This window comes from Anolis sagrei, chromosome 2, assembly GCF_037176765.1.
Source record: "Anolis sagrei isolate rAnoSag1 chromosome 2, rAnoSag1.mat, whole genome shotgun sequence".
NCBI classification, from domain to species: Eukaryota; Metazoa; Chordata; class Lepidosauria; order Squamata; family Dactyloidae; genus Anolis; species Anolis sagrei.
Genome location: NC_090022.1, coordinates 280,926,789 through 280,946,151, shown reverse-complemented (window position 1 = coordinate 280,946,151; position 19,363 = coordinate 280,926,789). Strand labels below are relative to the sequence as shown.

Genomic DNA, 19,363 nt, shown 5'->3' with positions numbered 1-19,363 from the left:
TTTCTACTGATTTTTCCAGTTATTCCTTTTGCCCAAAGCTATAGCTTTGGAGAGAAATGAAGACCATGAGTTTGAGATTATCAGAAAACTCAAGGAAATTTGTTTTCTTATCAGTTCATCGGTGGTGCAAGAGGTATTCTTATTGAAAAGGCATATTGGAAGACTAACATCCTTTCTTTCTTTCTAACTAAGACTCAAATAGTTCCTGTTTTGATAAAATGTGAATAATAAAAAGTACATCAAAATAATGTATATGTATAATGTATATTGCTGTTGCTGTTATGTGCTAGCGATGTTCATTTTTGGCAACTTTGTGAATGAGAGCCCTTCAAGAATTCCAGTCGGGGCAGCTGTGGCTTCTTTAATGGAATCATTCCACCTGTAGTGTTGTCTTTTTCTTTTCCTACTGCCTTTAATTTACCAAGCATTAAGAGCATATGTTACTACAATTAGTACTTGTTGAATCTTCTTGGGTTTTTGTGTGAATAACTACAGGCAGTCCCCAAGTTAAGAACAAGATTCGGTAGGTTTGTTCTTAAGATACACACACACACACACACATAAAACAGTTGATGATCAGCACCAAAGTTCTTAAGTTGAATTTGTATGTAAGTTGGAATAGGTACATTTTAAAGTATAACCAGATCTCTCTCTCTCTCACTCTCTCAATCCATACATACGCTCTAGATAGCATAGGAAAGAGTTAACATCCATGTGATATTTGACATGCTGTCTGTGCCCATGTTCAGAAGATTTCACTTCACTTTCCGTCCCTGGGAGAATTGAATTTTGAAAAAAAATGGTTTGTAGTGGAAACAAGGATGAGTGACAAAGCTTCAGTGGAGACATCTCTTCCTCATGACAACTCTTTGAGGAGTGAATTTCCTTTCCTAGAGGTAGATTTCTCTCACTTCTTTATGTCTCACCCCTGTTCTTAACTATGAGTGGTTTGTAAGTTGGATGTTTGTAACTTGGCATGTTTTTAACTGAAATAAAATATAATAAGGAATGGGTTTTCAGGAAGAACCCATGTCTTCATAAAATTGAACTAGAGTTTACCTATCCCTGAGCTGTATGAACAAAGTAAATTACAGCTACTTGGGTACATACACTTCTTCATATCTCAGGTGGTGAACTCATTCCTATTTTAGCCAGTTATTCCATCACACATTGGCAATCTGTTTGAGAAATAACTGGTTCCTAAAGTCCAACATATCCAAAATTCTCATAAGCTGATTCTTGCAAAAACTATGCTTCAGTTGGTGCCACTAGATTGAATGGCCCTTATGAAGCCACTTCTCTGTCTGCTTCCTGGAGCAGTGTTTCAAATGTATTTATTATGTCAGAAGCAAATTGAGAATACAGTTATAATTAAAAAAACAAAACAAACAAAGTTAAAAACTTGGCATTATACTAAATTTTCTTTGACTAGAAGCTGGCTACTTCTAGTGCCTCTGGTGTCACTTTGAGAAAGTCCTCCATTGTGCATGTGGCAGGGCTCAGACTGAATTGTAGTAAGTGATCTGTGGTTTGCTCTTCTCCACACTCACATATCATGGACTCCACTTTATAGCCACATTTTTTAAGGTTGGCTTTGCCCAGGAGGGAGTTTCTCATCTGGTATCAGCCATTGGTTGAGGTTCCGGGTTTTAGCCTGCCATTTTTGGACTCTCACTTGCTGAAGTGTTCCTGCAAGTATCTCTGTAGATCTTAAGAAGCTGTTTCTTGATTTAAGGTGTTGGCATGCTGGCTGATATCCAAACAGAGGATAGGCCGGAGATGTAAATGCCTTGGTCCTTTTATTGCTGGCTGCTACTTTCCTGTGGGTATCAGGTGGTGCAATACCGGCTAAACAGTATAATTTCAATCAGTGTTTCAAATAGCAAAAAGCAGACTGATCTTTTAAAAAGATGAAGAATAAAAGTTTCATCCCATACCAAGAGCTCAGACTTGACCATTGAGAAATCTGAAGCAGAAGCAAATAAAATCTGGATTTGAATCAAAGTCAAGTATATATACCATGCTCTTGTAATTTTCAGAAAGTAGTCCTGTTTTGAAAGAGCAACTTCCTGTTTGAGTCCTATCCAACTTTTGTGTATTGACAAACCATAAAAAGGAGCTTGAGGTTTTACACTAGTCTCTAGCACTTGAACAGCATCAGTGTGCATAGCACATGAGTGACCTGATCATGAAGATCACATTATTATATGTGTTCACACTATGGTTAAGTTATAATCTCTGTCCTCTCCCCCCCCCTTTTTTTTTGAAGATGTTATTTTTCTAAACGTGAAACAGAAACAACTTTTGGCAAAAACACTTTGTGGTTATTCAGGTAACTGTTGGTTTGATTCATGCAAGACACCGAGTCAAGGTCCTGATTAGGATTTCCAAGGCAATAGCATAATGCATAGTTATTGCACAAGTAATTATACAGACATAATAAAGAATGTTGCTTGTTCAGTTAATGTCTCCATGCTGCAGACATTAGCATTTCTCAAGACAGAATTTGTTAGAATCTCCCAACCTCCTTTCATAGAACTGGACTACACACATCTGTTAAGAAAAGCAATCAACAGACCAGCCCTCCCAGATGAGCATATGTTATTTATTTATTATATTTGTGTTTCCAGCCCTCCTTCCTCCAAGAGGTTAAGAATGCCATTTGAGCCTGACAATGACACTGTTCTGTTGAAAAGAGGGAGAAGGAGAGAGACAAAGAGAGAACGAGACTGCCTTGCTCAAGGCCACCCACTGAGCTTTTTAGTTGGGTGCATTACATCTACACTCAGCATTCTGGTTACGGCACCACACTTGGAAATATGAAATCTGCAATTAATCCATTTAAAAACAAAACAGGACATGAAACTGTGAAAAGCTAAAAATATGCAACCCCTACAAAAGAACAATACTTCTATCAAGAAGAATGCAAACCCTGTATACAGAATGATGTTTTCCATTTTTACATCTCCGCTCCCTCCCCTCCCTTTCTCACCCAGTTTGAACCCAATGGAGCAGAACATCCCTTCCTGAACACTTCAGGAGCAAAAACAAATGGGTCAACTTAAAAAGTCAGAAAGAAAGATGGTTATTCAGCTTTGCCGACCTCTCAAGAAAAGTCAGCGGTACAGCTAGTTGCACATTGCAGAACTCTGGAGCTCAAGCGTGAAATAGCACCCTCCAGTTGCCAAGCCTCATTTGCTTTTCTCTCTGGTTTCAAGCAAGGGCTTCTGTGAGTTCCCAGACTGCTTCACATTTTTTAAAAATGCATTTGCACACATCTAGGTTGATATACAATCCATTTAATACTAACGTGGGTCATTGAATCCTTTTTACTACTCTACTTGCTGAAATTATTGGGGTTAGACTGCTGTCATTTTATACTTCATCTTAGATGGCTTTTGGTTCCTATGGATTTGCTTTGCAAAACTTCCATTATGTAATGCTGATCATGTGGAATTATCTGCTTGAATTCAGTTATTGCTCATGAACAGTTATTGTCCCATACTCTTCATAGGTGGCCTCTTATTCTTATGCACCATGGTAATCCCATTCTTTGCTCCCACATAGCTCTCTATTTTTATTTGGTATGAATGTCAGTATGATATAGGATTTTGACAGAATAGGGTTCAAATCCCTGCTTATCCATGACAACTCAATGTCCCAGCCTAAGACAAACGCAATGGCAAACCTCCTCTGATCAAATCTTGCCAAAAAAACCCCCTCTATGGCAGGATTACCATTAGTCAGAGTTCACATGAAGGCACATAACAATAGCAACAATGCCTTTGAAAAAGTGAGTACATAGACCATTTGTCCTATCTGTTCAATTAAATTCTATCTCAATAGGGCTGGAAACAAAAGCTGACTTTTAAGTTTGCTATTTATTTTACTAGTGTCTGCTCTTATGCCCAAACAAAGTTTGAATTTCAGATGTTATCACTTAGCAATAATATCTTCGTCCTGTGAAAAGATTAAATTGCAAATTTCTGAGCTCATACTCCTGGTTTAAGGTATAACACAATTAAAAACAGCAAAAACACCCTCAGGTACTGATAGTAATAATTTAATACTGTTTCTTCCTATATCGTGCCTGCTAATTAATTTCTTTCCACGCATCCAGTTTCTGAAGTCAATGTATTTAGCTTTCTTTGACAAGTAGTGCTGCTTCTTCATTAAGCTACAACTCCCATGATTACATGACATGGGCCATGGCAGATAAAGTAGTGCATTGATTCTACAGTGTATATGCATCATATGTAATAAAACATATATAATACACACTTAATTGGAATGGAAACATTATTAGAGACTTGGCCCAACAAAAGTGTGATGTATCTATATAGATCTCATATTCCTATCCTTCTTGTTGGAGGAAATCAGCAGGATGGCAGCAAACCACAAAGTACTTGGGTGTCTTCCATCTGATGTCGCTCAGTGCCACTTGGAAGTGAGGCAAGTACACCTCCGAGATGGGCATGTCCTTGAGTATCTTCAACCCAATAGCCCCATTTAGAAAGTGTTCAGTATGGGACAAAGATGTACATACCATCTTCCCCACTAAACAGTTCTAGCAGTTCAAGGAATTCAAAAGAGCAAATGAACCTGCATACAATGGCTGAAAATCAAGGGAGGGAAGGTGTTGAAAGCCACTTCTGAGAGACTGACTTGTAGTGCAGATACTGCAAAGATCTACCTCTACAGAGACCTAAGGCTCCTGTTTTTTTCAGAAATCCATGGAAGTTGACAGCAGTGCAGCATACAAACTCAAATCTTACACAAAATTGCCAACAAACCCCCTGTTTTTGCCCTGACGATAGCGAAAGGCAGCCATCTATCTAAGACAAACAATTGGCATACTGGGTACAAGTTAAGTAGCAAAGAAAGTGGGATGATGTTCGCATTTAGAGTCAAGGCTCTTCTGGACTCTTGGACCATTTCTTAAACATACTGGAATGAGCTTTACTTGAATCACTACTTTGGTAGGAACATAAAGTTCTATTTTCGCATGTGCAGTTTAACTTCTTTTTTTAGTGTTGGAGTGTAATAGCACTTTTGTATTAACTGTCTAAAAATTGAAAAAGAGGAAAAATGCCCTTCAGACTAGAGAATCACCAACAAATCAATCATGCATCAGTTGTAAAAATTCATTGAAAGACCCAGATCCAAGAAATAACTACAAACCCACTTTTCACTGAAGAATGGAGCAAAATATGGAGGAGAGTTGTATACTCTCACCTAACCTATTCAACTTGTATGCAGAACACATCATGCGATGTGTGGGGCTTGGCGAATGCAAGGCTGGAGTTAAAATAGCTGGAAGAAACATTAACAATCTTAGATATGCAGATGATACCACTTTGATGGCCGAAAACAAGGAGGAGCTGAGGAGCCTTCTAATCAGGTGAAATAAGAAAGTGCAAAAGCTGGGTCGCAGTTAAACATTAAAAAAAACCAAGATTCTGGCAACCGGACTGATTGACAACTGGCAAATAGAGGGAAAAAACATAGAGGCAGTGACAGACTTTGTATTTCTATTACTACAGATGCAGACTGCAGCCAGAAAATCAGAAGATGTTTACTTCTTGGGAAGAGAGCAATGACCAATGTTGATAAGATAGTGAAAAGTAGAGACATCACACTGGCAACGAAGATCCACATAGTTAAAGCAATGGCATTAACCTATGGATGTGAGAGTTGGACCATAAGGAAGGCTGAGCGAAGGAAGATAGATGCTTTTGAACTGTGGTGTTGGAGGAAAATTCTGAGAGTGTCATGGACTGTGAGAAGATCCAACCAGTCCATACTTCAGGAAATAAAGCTCAACTGCTCACTGGAGGGAAGGATATTAGAGGCAAAGATGAAGTACTTTGGCCACATAATGAGAAGACAGGAAAGCTTGGAGAAGATAATGATGTTGGGGAAAATGGAAGGAAAAAGGAAGAGTGTCCAACCAAGGGCAAGATGGATGGATGGTATCCTTGAAGTGATTGGCTTGACTCTGAAGGAGCTGGGGGTAGTGACGCCCGACGGGGAGCTCTGGCTTGGGCTAGTTCATAAGGTCACAAAGAGTCGGAAGTGACTAAACAAATAAACAACAACAAATATAGAGGAAACAACAACAAGGTGCTACATTGTAAGGCGCCTTAACACCAGACTGTAAGAGTAATAGAATGTGCTATTTGAGCCTACAAATGGGGATACTTGTGGCCCTCCTATGTTGCAGTTCAGTGCTGCAATCAGTAAAGGCTTGCAAGGTCTTCTTCCCCCTGGAGACATTACACAATTAGGGTATTCAACAGCACTCCTCTTAAAGACCGTCAAGACAGGATAGGTTTTACAGTGCAACCAGCTGAAACACTAACAACAACAAAAAGGAGCAGAAATTCATTTACCTACTTTTCAACAGAAATGAGAAACGTAACCATGTAACCTCTTTTGTGTGTAAAGTACTTTAATTTGGAAATTTTAAGGATTTATTGCTGTCCGCTATGGAAAAGAAAACAATACAATTCACGATGTTAACGTGCCATGGAATGCTTATTTCTCACACATGTGGGTCAGGGTTTGTGTTGAGTAAGTTTTTACCATATTAGTTAATCACTGGGTTATGCAAGGAATTTCTGTTTCCTAACCAAAACAATTCAGGGATTCACTTAAGCCGCATCATAAACTTGTTGTGACGTCTCTCAGAGTGGAGAGGGATACACACAGTCTTTGTCCACTAATTACTCCTGTCTCTCATTTGGGTTTTCTGTAATGTTATTGGCAATGTGGCTGAAGCTGTGGAACAAAGGCACATACTGTCTTTTTCAATGCAGACAAAGGTAGGTGCTTCCATTTTGGGGGGAAAGGTGGTAACAGGCTGCTTTGGGCTTTTACCAAAATCTTTGTTATTTCTTTTTAATGGCTCAGGTTACTAGACAAAAATGGCAGGAATAAAAAAGAAGAAAAAAGAAATCAACTCAAGTCATGCTCTATACTTCATTTCCTTGATGACTTTCTCAAAATTCAAACTGATTGCAATCTGATGTGTCACAGTTCAAAACAATTGTACCATATGACCCACTGTTGTAAATCCAAGACATTTAGACACTTGAGTCAGAATGACAGTTACCAAAATCAAGGTGCATAATGCATGCAGTAGAAGTATTTTGACCTTGGAGGCAGAAGGTCTCATGTGTAGCTATCCTTCTTTTTCATTCTATAAATATAGTAATAAATAACCAGACATCTGCTGTACTTTCATGACATACAAAACACTATCAGTAATCCTCTCTGCTCTCTCTGTAACCAGTGAATTCTCTCTTTCTCTCTTTGCATTATTATCAACTGGCAGGTGGTAAGGGTGACAAAGACAATGACAAACAGGCTTTTTTTTCCATGTCAGGAACAACTTGAGAAACTGCAAGTTGTTTCTGGTGAGAGATAATTGGCCGTCTGCAAAGATGGTGTCCAGGGGATGCCAAGATGTTTGATGTTTTACTATCCTTGTGGAAGGCTTCTCTCATGTTCCTGCATGAGGAGCTGGAGCTGACAGAGGGAGCTCAACCATCTGTCCCGGATTTGAACCACTGACCTATTGGTCAGCAATCCCGCTGGTAAAAGAGTTTAACCCATTATGCCACTGGGGGCTCCACAAACAGACATAGGGTCCTTCCACCAGGCCCTATATCCCAGAATATCATGGCAGAAAATTCCACATTCAAAGCAGATATTGTGGGATTTTCTGCCTTGATATTCTGGGATATAGGGCTGTGTGGAAGGGCCCTGAGAGATAGCTTTTATCCTAGAGCTATCCATGCCCATTTTGTAGTACTGGCCATTGGTTTTAGTTGAACCTTGTCTGATTGAGTTATAATTGCAATTGGTTTAATTTTTTATTGTTTTGTTTTAGTAGGATTTTTGTTTTTTATGATGCTTTTATTTTAATCTGTCTGTATGATTTTTTTTCTTGGCAATTGAATGTTTTTCCTTATATGTTAGAAACTGCCCTGAGTCCCTATGGGGAAATAGGGTGATATAAAAATACAGTTTTATTGTTATTTATTATGTAACCATATGAACCATCTTGGAGATGGATCATATGGTAAGATCTTCTGGGGAGGTCCTGCTGTTGGTCCCACCTCCTTTGCAGGTGTGGTTGGTGGGGACAAGAGACAAGGCCTTCTCAATGGTAGCCCATCTATGGAACTCTCTCCCCAGTGATATTAGATCAGACCGCTCCCTGATGACCTTCGGAAAGAAAGTAAAAACGTGGCTATGAGACCAAGCCTTTGGTTAATAAATGGATTGAGATTCATTGAAGACCATCAATGAATCAGATCAGACTTTTGGAAGGAGTTCTCTTTTACAAAGGCTGTGACTGCGGCTTGAGAAAACACCTTCTCATCAGCAATAATCCTCTCATAAGTCTTCTTTTTTATAGGCTGTAGCACCGCAGCTGTGGACCACCCTAACATATTTGCAGTAGCCAAGGTGTTTAAGAGGTAAAGTTTATTCCCTGTTCTGGATGGCTCATCTAATATTCCCTGATTTTCACAAGCTAACTCTTTTTTAAAAATGTTTTTTTTATTGTAATGGTATCTATCGAATCCATCAAAATAAACTTACTTTATATACATCCATAAACCATTAGAAACATTCACCCTACCTACATCAACAACCCAGGTTTAGATTCTCTGGTGCAGCTATGAGCAAAGCAGCATCATTTCCTCTTCGTTGCCAATACATGGATTAATATAACAATTATTTTTACAAAATATAAAGCGGTGGTTCTCAACCTTCCTAATGCCACGACCCCTTAGTACAGGTCCTCATGTTGTGGTGACCCCCAACCATAATGTTATTTTCGTTGCTACTTCATAACTGTAATTTTGCTACTGTTATGAATTGTAATGTAAATATCTGATATGCAGGATGTATTTTCATCCACTGGACCAAATTCAGCACAAATACCTGATACGCCCAAAATTTGAACACTGGTGGGGTTGGGGGTGATTGATTTTGTCATTTGGTAATCCTGGAGTTGCTGGGATTTATAGTTCACCTTAAATCAAAGAGCCTTCTGAACTCCATCAATGATGGAATTGAATCAAACATGGCAGAATTCCAAGAGAAAATACTGGGAATGTCTGGTAGACATTGACCTTGAGTTTTTGGAGTTGTTGTTCACCTATATCCAGACTGTGGACTCAAGCAATGATGGATCTGGATAAAACTTGGCACAAATACTCAATATGTCCAAATGTGAACACTGGTAGAGTTTGGAGAAAATAGACCTTGCCATTTGGGAGTTGTAGTTGTTGGGATTTATAGTCCACCCACAATGAAATAGCATTCTGAACCCCACCAATGATAGAATTGCACCAAACTTTCCACACAGAACCCCCATGACCAACAGAAAATACTGTGTTTTCTGATGGTCTTTGGTGACCCCTCTGACACCCCCTCACGACCCCCACAGGGGTCCTGACCCCCAGGTTGAGAAACACTGATATAAAGTCATTTCACTTTTTCCCAACCTCTTGAAAATGACTGTTTGAAAGATTCCATGTTGGAATGAATATATATATATAGTTACCAAATGAAAAAGCTCTTTTACAGATAACACACATAAGCTTTATAGCCCTAGAAGCACATACATGGTTTTAAAATACTAGAAACATTTAACACAACCAAATTACTCTCTTGGGAGATGGAAGGGTCAGCCAGCGATTTAGTACAATCATGCCTTATTCCACAGTCAGGTGGTTCAATATACTCTCTTTGAAATCCTGCTTGTTAGATCAGGTGTTCCACAGCTGCTTCCTCAGGAGTGACTCACAGCAGCAGTAAAAAGCCTGTCTCCACAAAGCACACATCTAAATCCACAGAAGGTTACATCTGCCTTAAACCTCTCTCCTTAAAATTTACCACTGTTGCTACAACTGATTCCGCTCAATTGGGCGAGTCATGACTTTACCATTGACTACTTATACAAGCTCAAAAAGAGCCCGTTTGTTCTGACATTTTTCCAAATGTGTTAAGACATTTCAAAGTTGATAGTCGTGACTCTAGACAACTCATAATTTCAGTAGAACTCCACTGACCAAAATGAGTGAGAAGGTGTAATAAGTAGAGGCGGCCCTAGATAATTTTCAACGGTAAGCAAACAGTATTTCCCCCCCCCCCCAACCAATCACTGATGTATATATATTCTGTTTGCCATGGGAGTTCTGTGTGCCATATTTGGTTCAATTCCATCATTGGTGGAGTTCAGAATGCTCTTTGATTGTAGGTGAACTATACATCCCAGCAACTACAACTCGCATATGTCAAGGTCTATTTTTCCCCAAGAGTGCCCCTGGGCAAAATCAACTATACTGCAAAAGCTTACTTTGCGTAATGGGTTGAGCCGCCCCTGGTAATAAGTGCTACTACTAAGAAGTGTTTTAGGAAGAAGGTAAAAAGAGAATAAAGGAATATGGTTGTGCACATTTGAGCTGTTTTTGTAACGCTAATTATTCTAATCCACTGGGAAAGAAAAGGCATATGCTTGTAATTTCCCTTTTTAAAAAGTTTAACCAGCTTGGACATCAGGGCCCTGGAGCTCTACAGAGCCACAAATGCAGAATATTGCCTCTGCATTCCTTCCATTCATCCCAAATTTGAATCAGAAATTGCCCCCAAATATCCCATGGCACCTTGAAAATAACAGAGAGGTCACTAAGGGCTATATTGCTACATTTAGAGGTGACTTTTTGAGACGAGAGTGTACTGGAAATAGCAACCTTCTCAAGCCTCCAGTAGTTATTTGTCATGTATATAATTACTTACTGTATTGTATGTGTGTATTGGTTTCAATTTTATCTAACCTTTTTGTTGTGAGGCAGGCTGCAGACCATGTGATTAGAATTGGGCATGTTCAGATTGAAGACTTCATTTTAGTTTGTAGAAGCCATTAGGCGTGTCTCTCAACCTGGGGATCAGGAGCCCTGGCGGGGTTGTGAGGGGGTGTCAGAAGGGTTGCAAAGACCATCAGAAAACACAGTATTTTCTGTTCATCATGGAGGTTCTGTGTGGGAAGTTTGGCCCAATTCTATTGTTTGTGAGGTTCAAGGGGCTCTTTGATTGTAGGTGAACTATAAATCCCAGCAACTACAACTCCCAAATGTCAAGTCGATTTTCCCCAAATTCCACCAGTGTTCATTTTTGGGCATATTGAGTATTCGTACCAAGTTTGGTCCAGATCCATCATTGTTTGAGTCCACAGTGCCCTCTGGATGTAGGGGAACCACAATTCCAAAACTCAAGGTCAATGCCCACCAAACCCTTCCAGTATTTACTGTTGGTCATGGGAGTTCTGTGTGCCAAGTCTTGTTCTATTTCATTGTTGGTGAAGTTCAGAATGCTCTTTGATTGTAGGTGAACTATAAATCCCAGCAACTACAACTCCCAAATGACAGAATCAACCTCCACCCAACCCAACCAGTATTGAAATTTGGAACCCGCCTACCTGCGTGACCGCGTCTCTGTGTACGAACCCACACGATCTCTTCGTTCATCTGGAGAGGCCCTACTCACGATCCCACCTGCATCGCAAGTGCAATTGGCGGGGACGAGGGATAGGGCTTTATCGGTGGTGGCCCCTCGACTCTGGAACTCTCTCCCTAAGGACATCAGGCAAGCCCCAGCCAGGATTACTGCATCCCCCTCCAAACACCTACCCTTTTCACCTGGTCATGCCCAGCACTTTTTAATTTTAATTATTACATTTGGCCCTGCCACAGATTTTAATTGCATCATGGTGTGTTGTTAATGTTATTGCCTTGTTTTTTGAGTTATTTTGCTGTATTGTTGTTGTTGTTTTTACTGTTGTAGTTGGGCTCGGCCTCTTGTAAGCCGCACCAAGTCCTCTGGGAGATGGTAGCAGTGTTATTATTATTATTATTATTATTATTATTATTATTATTATTATTACTGTCATTGTGGGGTGTGTGTGTTGAATGTTCTCATTAAGGAGGCCAGACTTGGTGGAGGTGGTTGACAGGGGCGGAGCTGCAGACTATTGAAGGCTGCTCTGCCCCCTGCTGTGCTCTTTGCTTCAGCGTCAGCTAGGAGGCAGATTTCAACCCCCCCCCCGAAATTTTCAACCCCCCCCCAAATTTCAACCCCTCCCGAAATTTTTTTCTGGCTACGGCCCTGGAAACAGGGGACATTGTTCTTAAGGCAACCCCTCCTTCCTCTGGTCTCCTCTCCTTTCCTCCCAAAACTTTAAAAGCTAGCAGTAGCTTAGTTTCGAAAGCCAAGATTTCTATGAAGGAGAAATGACATTAAAAACAAAGTGGTAATATCTTGAAATTTTGATAGTTCTAATGATTAAGTTTCCAGGCATTCTTCAAAGGTAGCTTCACATAGAGTACATTACAATAATTCAAACAGTTTGTAACTAAGGCCACAATAAATGACTACACAGATATGTTTTAGGTGTGCACAGTATCCAGTATGCCCAATGACAAATACTGAAGATCAATGAAAAACTAGCACATTGAGGGGTTGGTTAAACTGAGCCTGGGCACAACAGCATTCTCATATGGGAGGGCTTATTGATCATGTGGTCGTTTTGTGTGGGAAAACATTTTACATCATCGGCATCTTGTTCTAGCATTAAAAGCACTTACATTACAAAAAAGGGTACCTCTCAGTCCAGCCTCCCTAAGAAATCAACACAGGAATAGAGCACTGTGTTCCCAACATTATCAGTTAAAGGCAATATCACTGTGGAAAAACTGTTCAGAACAGAGTCACAGAGCTTATCATGATTGCTTCCTGATGGGAAGCTGGAACAAACAGACTCCAAGGCCAATCAGAGACTAACTTGGAAGCTTCCTCGCATGTTATTGTGGGTATCAAAATAGGACATACTGTAAACAGTTTAGAAACAGTACCAGAAATCACTAAGAAAGTATGGTTTCTTTTTAATGTACTCACTAAATGTGCTTAACCATCTTTCCCTTAGGCCTTCTCTACTTCACTAAAGCCTGAAAACTCTCCAACAAATGTAAATGTAAAATGGAAATGCTTTTCTGACCTACAATCATCCATTTAATCATTAGAAGTTTCAAGGTTTTTTCCAACACACACCTTGAGGAGGCTATATCATTTAATATCAACTGCTATATCATTTAATATCAAAATTTATCTTATAGCAATAATATGTGTCAACAATATGTATCAATTTCCTTCCCAAAAGAAACTATTGGGAAGGCCTTAAACTGCACCCAGTTCTAGAACAGAACAACATGGTACAACAATTACAAAGTGAACTGGGCTAGACATAAATTCCCATTGTCTGATTTTATGATTTTACCAAAAATCGCAGTCTGTTGCGTTAAATGCTATTTAAGTTTTTTTTGGCCTTATACTCTGCTTTTGCAACATCAGGGTGGTATGACCAAATGGAATTAGAAATATTTCTTGTAGGTTCAGATCTCCAAATAATATTTCCTATTCTGTCTAGATGTTGAGTAAGGTGCCTACGTATGCTAAAAACACCAGATCCTGTCTGAACTTGGAAACTAAGCAGAGTCAGCCCTGGTTAGTACTTGTTGGAAAACCATCAATGAATGCCAGGTGCTTTCGGCTATATTTGAGAGGGGAAAAAACAGGCAAAGCCACCTCTGAGTATTCCTTGCCTAAGAAAACCCTATAAAATTAATGGGGTCACCATAAACCAACAGACAACAGGCACAAGACACATAACATAATGTAGGTGAACCTCTGCTCCAAGTAATATTCTCTCCTCTTCTAAGGCACATATGAATGCAGTTAAAAATGCTAAAGATCATCACCTTGTTCTATAAACCAACTGTGTCTGGTTTCATACAGATCATAAGATGGTGTGTATGCATGTATAATCTTTGGGGTGTCTGTGGAGATGTGTGTATGCATAACTAGCAAGAGAAAGCAATTTGGGAAGATGCTGTAGATGAAATTCTTTTTCCTCTCCTCCATCCCTTAGGGCAATATAGTATGTTATGTAAGGGCAATTATGCTCCCTCCCAATTGCAAACACCTTTCACTCATTCCAAGTGAATGGAGTGAGGTCTGTCCATCAACCTGTGTGTGACAATCAGGAAAACCCCTGGGGAGACAACACTTTTCTCACATATCACATACAAGGCCTGGAAATATACCAAAGTCAGGTTTAGCATATACAAACAAAGTATCTTGAGTATGCTGTGATAAAGAATAAGGAGGGATTGGTGTGTCTGCGCGAGTGGCGCCACCTATATGTAGAACTGTAAGTTGCAGGATTTGAACTGTTGTATCATGCCTGATTTTTACCCTGTAAATGTATAGTTGGATTGATTGGTTATTTATAGCTGTCAATCAATGTTGTTTGCACCAGTTGAATTGCTCCTCCTGCTCAATTGTTTGACCCCTTCCTAGACAGCAGGACAGTGTTTCCTTTTCCATTCCACCATCAAACTTTCTATCAGATGGATGTGAGAGAGAGACTTGGCTCTGAAGCCCTTGATTAAGTTACCTCTCAGCGCCAATTCTGAGGTTCTTACCCTTGAGACTTATGCTTCATTTTCAGATCAACCTGGACGACATTGAGAAGTCTCAAGTGCCTTCAGACCAGTTCTTTGGCACCAGAGGAAGGCTTTGTGCCTTCAAAATATAGGCCATTGGAATTGGGGTTGTGATTATTCCGATATTCACAGCCATTGAGAAAGAGGGACCTGGAAAAGCTTCTCAGCTGCCAAACTCCTTGGACCCAAGACAACCAGAGACTGTAATGTATATTTTCCTTTACCCCTTTGAAACTTCCAGCTTATTGCCTTAAAGGGATAACTCTTTGTGAACAATTAAATCTATTTTGAGGTATCTACAGTGGTTTTGGTCCTTGGGAGTTCCAGTTTTCCTAAAGGAGGGCAAGGCATGACATCATGGACATGACATCTTTCCTGGGGGAAATATGTCACGCCCATGCCTCTTTCACTAAGAGTTATAGCCCCCAGACGTGACGGCACAATTGGGGAGACTGAGAGAGTGGATTTTATGTCATTTGCAGTATACCATCCAAGTGAAAATGGAGTTTTCTAAAATATGGTTGTATAAACATCTAGAATCTGAAAATCCATCTAAAACACAGACCTCAGCAAGTGGGAGTCCAAAAGTGTCAGGCTAAAACCCAGAACCTCAATCAATGGCTGATACCAAATGAAAGATTCCCTCCTGGGCACACAGAAAACTGGGCGACTTGGAAGGCGCTGAACAGACTGCGCTCTGGCACCACGAGATGCAGAGTCAATCTCAAGAAATGGGGCTACGAAGTGGAATCCACCACATGCGAGTGTGGAGAAGAGCAAACTACAGACCATCTGCTGCAATGCAACCTGAGCCCTGCCACATGCACAATGGAGGACCTTCTTATAGTAACACCAGAGGCACTCCAAGTGGTCAGCTACTGGTCAAAGGACATTTAATCAACTACCAAGCTTGCAAACTTTGTGTTTTATTTGTTTGTTTATTTTTAATGCAATACAACTGTTTGGTTTGTTCCTGACACGATAAATAAATAAGTAAATAAATCTCATCCAGAACAAGAAATGCCAAAAGACTGTGTTCACTTAGGATGGTCACTTATACATTGCCAAAGGAAATGACATAGAATTCCATAAAATGTTAATATATTTGTGAAGATAGAAATTAAGAAGGAATTAGTATAACTAAATAGAAATATGATTCATTATGCCAGACCCAGTGAGTTGGGTGCCTGCACAGCTTTTTGTCCAGGAGTGAAATGTTCATGGGCAACTCAATGACCGCTGTTTTCCATTCTTATGATTCTTTGTCTCTCAAGTGGGCTTAGTCTGGTCAGTCCTCTGTCAGCCTTTCAAATAAAGCACTCTCTTCTGCAATGTAAGGCACATGGCCACCCTGCATTCATTTTACCACCCCCCATCTTCCATGTGGTTGTGTGATCATTCTTAGGATGGTTATGACAGATGAGATTGTACTCCTTTCTTTGTGGATGTCTGAAAAGAACCTGAGTGTTTACATACCCACAAGAAATACTTTACCACTAAAAAAAATATGTGATCATAGTGTTTAGGCTGAAATGACCACCCAGATATTGCTGGAGCCCCACAAAAAGCCAGATTAGGCAGATACAGTTAGTGTTATGTCATAAAACTGCCAAATTTGGATTCTGGTGGACCACAAAAGCATTCCACCTAAGCCAACCAAGACTCAGCTTCTTTTAATTTTGAATTTTTCAGAACTATTTGGAACTTAAAGCCATAAAGAGTAACCAGCACTATGTGTGTGGTCATTGTCTTTAGAGCTACATTCAAGCATCAGATAGCTAATTCAGTATGGGAGCTTCTTTTTCGGTCTCTTTCTGATGAATTTATTTATTTGCATATCTATCCTGAATAGAGTTGCACGGAGATCACTGCAAGACCACCACAAGATAATAAGCATGTGCAAAAAGGTTTGTAAAATATACAACTCATTAAATATTAGGTTTTCATAAAATGATCAGATCCTAGCAGAAGAAAATCCTTTTGCAGCTGCTTGAATAAAAGAAGGCAGCCCAAGGCAATGAATTCTTTAAAAACCAGGTTAACTTGCTTTACCCTTATAGTAACTGGTAACACTGTAGATTTTGTTTATTTTTTAAACATTTATTTGGTACTTCTAAAACATTTTGGAACGGTGTTCAGGCCATTTTCCTATTTTGGCCACTCTTTCTATTTGAAAGATTTTTTTAAAGTTATCAATAAAATATCCAAATCATTAAATAGGAAAGTAATTCAGGAGCTAGGGTGCAACAAGGAAGCTTTTGAAAGCTTATTATAAATTGAATTACATTTGAATTATCTGTGAAATTATGAAACAGATATAAGTTATTTTAAAATAATTTGAATAATTAAATAATAACCTGCATGGAATTTTCTACATGCTAACCAATAATATTAGAGAAGACAATTATGCTGGGGAAAGTGGAAGGTAAAAGGAAGAGGGGCCGACCAAGGGCAAGATGGATGGCATCCTTGAAGTGACTGGACTGACCTTGAAGGAACTGGGGGTGGTGACAGCTGACAGGGAGCTCTGGTGTGGGCTGGTCCATGAGGTCACGAAGAGTCGGAGACGACTGAACGAATGAACAATAACAACAACCAATAATATAATGTCCCTTTTGACATTCATGCTGCTGGTTTATTACAGGAATAGCTGAGTGCTTGCTATGCTTACAATGCAATAAGATAAATCCATCTAATCATTACCTTAATACAACAAGGAAAAAAAATACTCCACTCCACCAAGGACTTAGCTAGCAAATAGCACTAGATATTTCAAGTTGTCAAGATATAAGCATGTCGAAATAAGGAAATTTGGTCTTCCTGGGCAGAAGTTTACAGGCAGGACAAGAGCAAAGCAAAATGTCTACAGGCGAGATACGGAATGTGTAGCCTCATAAGTTTGCCTGCAACGCTCCTCAGTCCACATCATTGACAATACTGACAAAGGCTGATGGGATTTGCTGGACAATGCCAGATTGATCAGAAGTAAGTCATCTGTAGCAGTTCATCTATTAGTATGCAGGCAACAGGGAAAAATGAAAGTACTAGTTTCCTTGAGAAAAGGCCTTAAGAGGCTGAGGAGTTTTCAAGGGAGTGCGGATTAGACCTGAGAACACAGGGAGTGAAAAGCAGGCAAACTAGATATTCTCAGATGATTCTTTGAAGTCCAGATGTGTTACGCATGATGTCATAGATGCTCTGGCGGGCTTAAATTAAGTGGTTTGGTTTCAGGCCTTTCAGAGGAGACAACGTTGCTATTAGATTGATCTCTGTTCATGATTCTTGTTTGTGTTTCCTGTTCATTATTCCAAATTCCTGGTTCCTGTATTGTCAAGATTCCTGTTTCATGATCCTGTTTATGCCTATGTACCTTGGGAGAATTCACCTTGGAGAGGTTCCTGTTTTCATGTGCATGGATATACCTTTGAATTAATTTTGTGTTTTTAGATTCCTTGGTTTTGGTGTTTAACCTGGCATTTTTGGACTAATACTACTGAACTCTGGTTTCTTTTGTGTATTGCATTTCATATCCCGACTGTCTCTTTTGGATTTATCCTCCCCACTCCTTTTATATGCTTTCTTTAATAAACATTGTTTTATTGGACTCTGGTGTGGTGCTGGGTGAAAAGGGTGTTCCAGTGCTAGGGTGCAACAAGGGCATTGAAATGTAGCATCACAAAATTAACATTTCCACTCAGACGTTCAGCTGATGCCAGTGAAGGAGAGAGTAATCGTATGCTGTACATCCATATGTGAAATAACTCAGAATCTCCACGCAGGAAATCTATCCACCCAAGTTCCCAAACAACCCATCTCCTTGCCTTTTAGTACATCATGGGCATATCAAGATACATCTAGAGGAAAAAGTGATTCAACCGTTTTACGGGCTCAGTTTCAGAACATGCAGAGAGTCACTTCTTCCTTCATCTTACTCAGACCAAACATTTTAATAAAAAGCCACATAAAATCCTATTTCAGATGGTTAGCAAAGAAAGTCAGTTTACAAAGTCCTGCTTACACCTTATAAAGACACATATTCAATCTTCTTAGCTTACTGGTACTGTGTCTCATATATTTACTCAGCCCTAATGACCGTTCAAATGTTTGTCCTTAAAAAGTGCATGACTTTCAATTTGCTTCTCTGTTGGTGATCTTTGTCGTCATTTTATATTTTCTTAATTGGGATAAGATCATTTGAAAATGTAACGCAGTTGACAGAACAGTTCTGTAGTGAGAAGAACGGAAGATGAGGCCATAATTCCCCTGAAACCTAAGACAAGCCCTCTATGAATTTCAGCTGTCTGTGTCTCATGGAAACAAACGGGAGTTCAGTTTAGTACATAAGCATTGCATGCATACACGTCCACACATGCACAGATTCTACCTTTTTTGTTATACCAACGGAGTCTAAGGTGGATTTATGTAAATGAAAGAATGTGACTGTAGCGAGCGACAAAACAAACATTTGGTAGTCAACACAACTGCAGAAGAATACAGTGACATTTTCTTTCTCTCAAAAAGAGAAACCAAGGGTAAGAGATTGTTTTAGGTGCAAGTGTCCTGCCATGTAATTCCTTCCATATAAGTACATGGGTCCTACTAATTCCTGTAGGAGGCAATAAAGTACAGTATTGCACTCAGGAGCACCACTGCAATGGGAGAAAGTCCTGAGAGTGCAAGGCTGACTCCACATTCTCCAGGTAGCATTATACTACAAGATTTTCTTAGCACAGCAAACTCTTGCCCTGATTTTGCTTAGAGAAAAATCTAACCCAAAGGAAAGAGGC

The 19,363-nt window shown here is 39.7% G+C and overlaps 1 long non-coding RNA gene across 1 annotated transcript in view; it reads left to right on the top strand.

Annotated features, from left to right (window-relative positions):
• The window catches only part of LOC132766406 (uncharacterized), a 36,100-nt gene extending 17,969 nt beyond the window's left edge, over positions 1-18,131 (top strand). Inside the window, exons 3-4 of the long non-coding RNA XR_009630462.2 lie at positions 8,426-8,486; positions 14,582-18,131. This is a non-coding gene — a long non-coding RNA (uncharacterized lncRNA). The remainder of the gene's footprint in view (positions 1-8,425; positions 8,487-14,581) is intronic.
• The last annotated feature ends 1,232 nt before the right edge of the window (positions 18,132-19,363 follow it).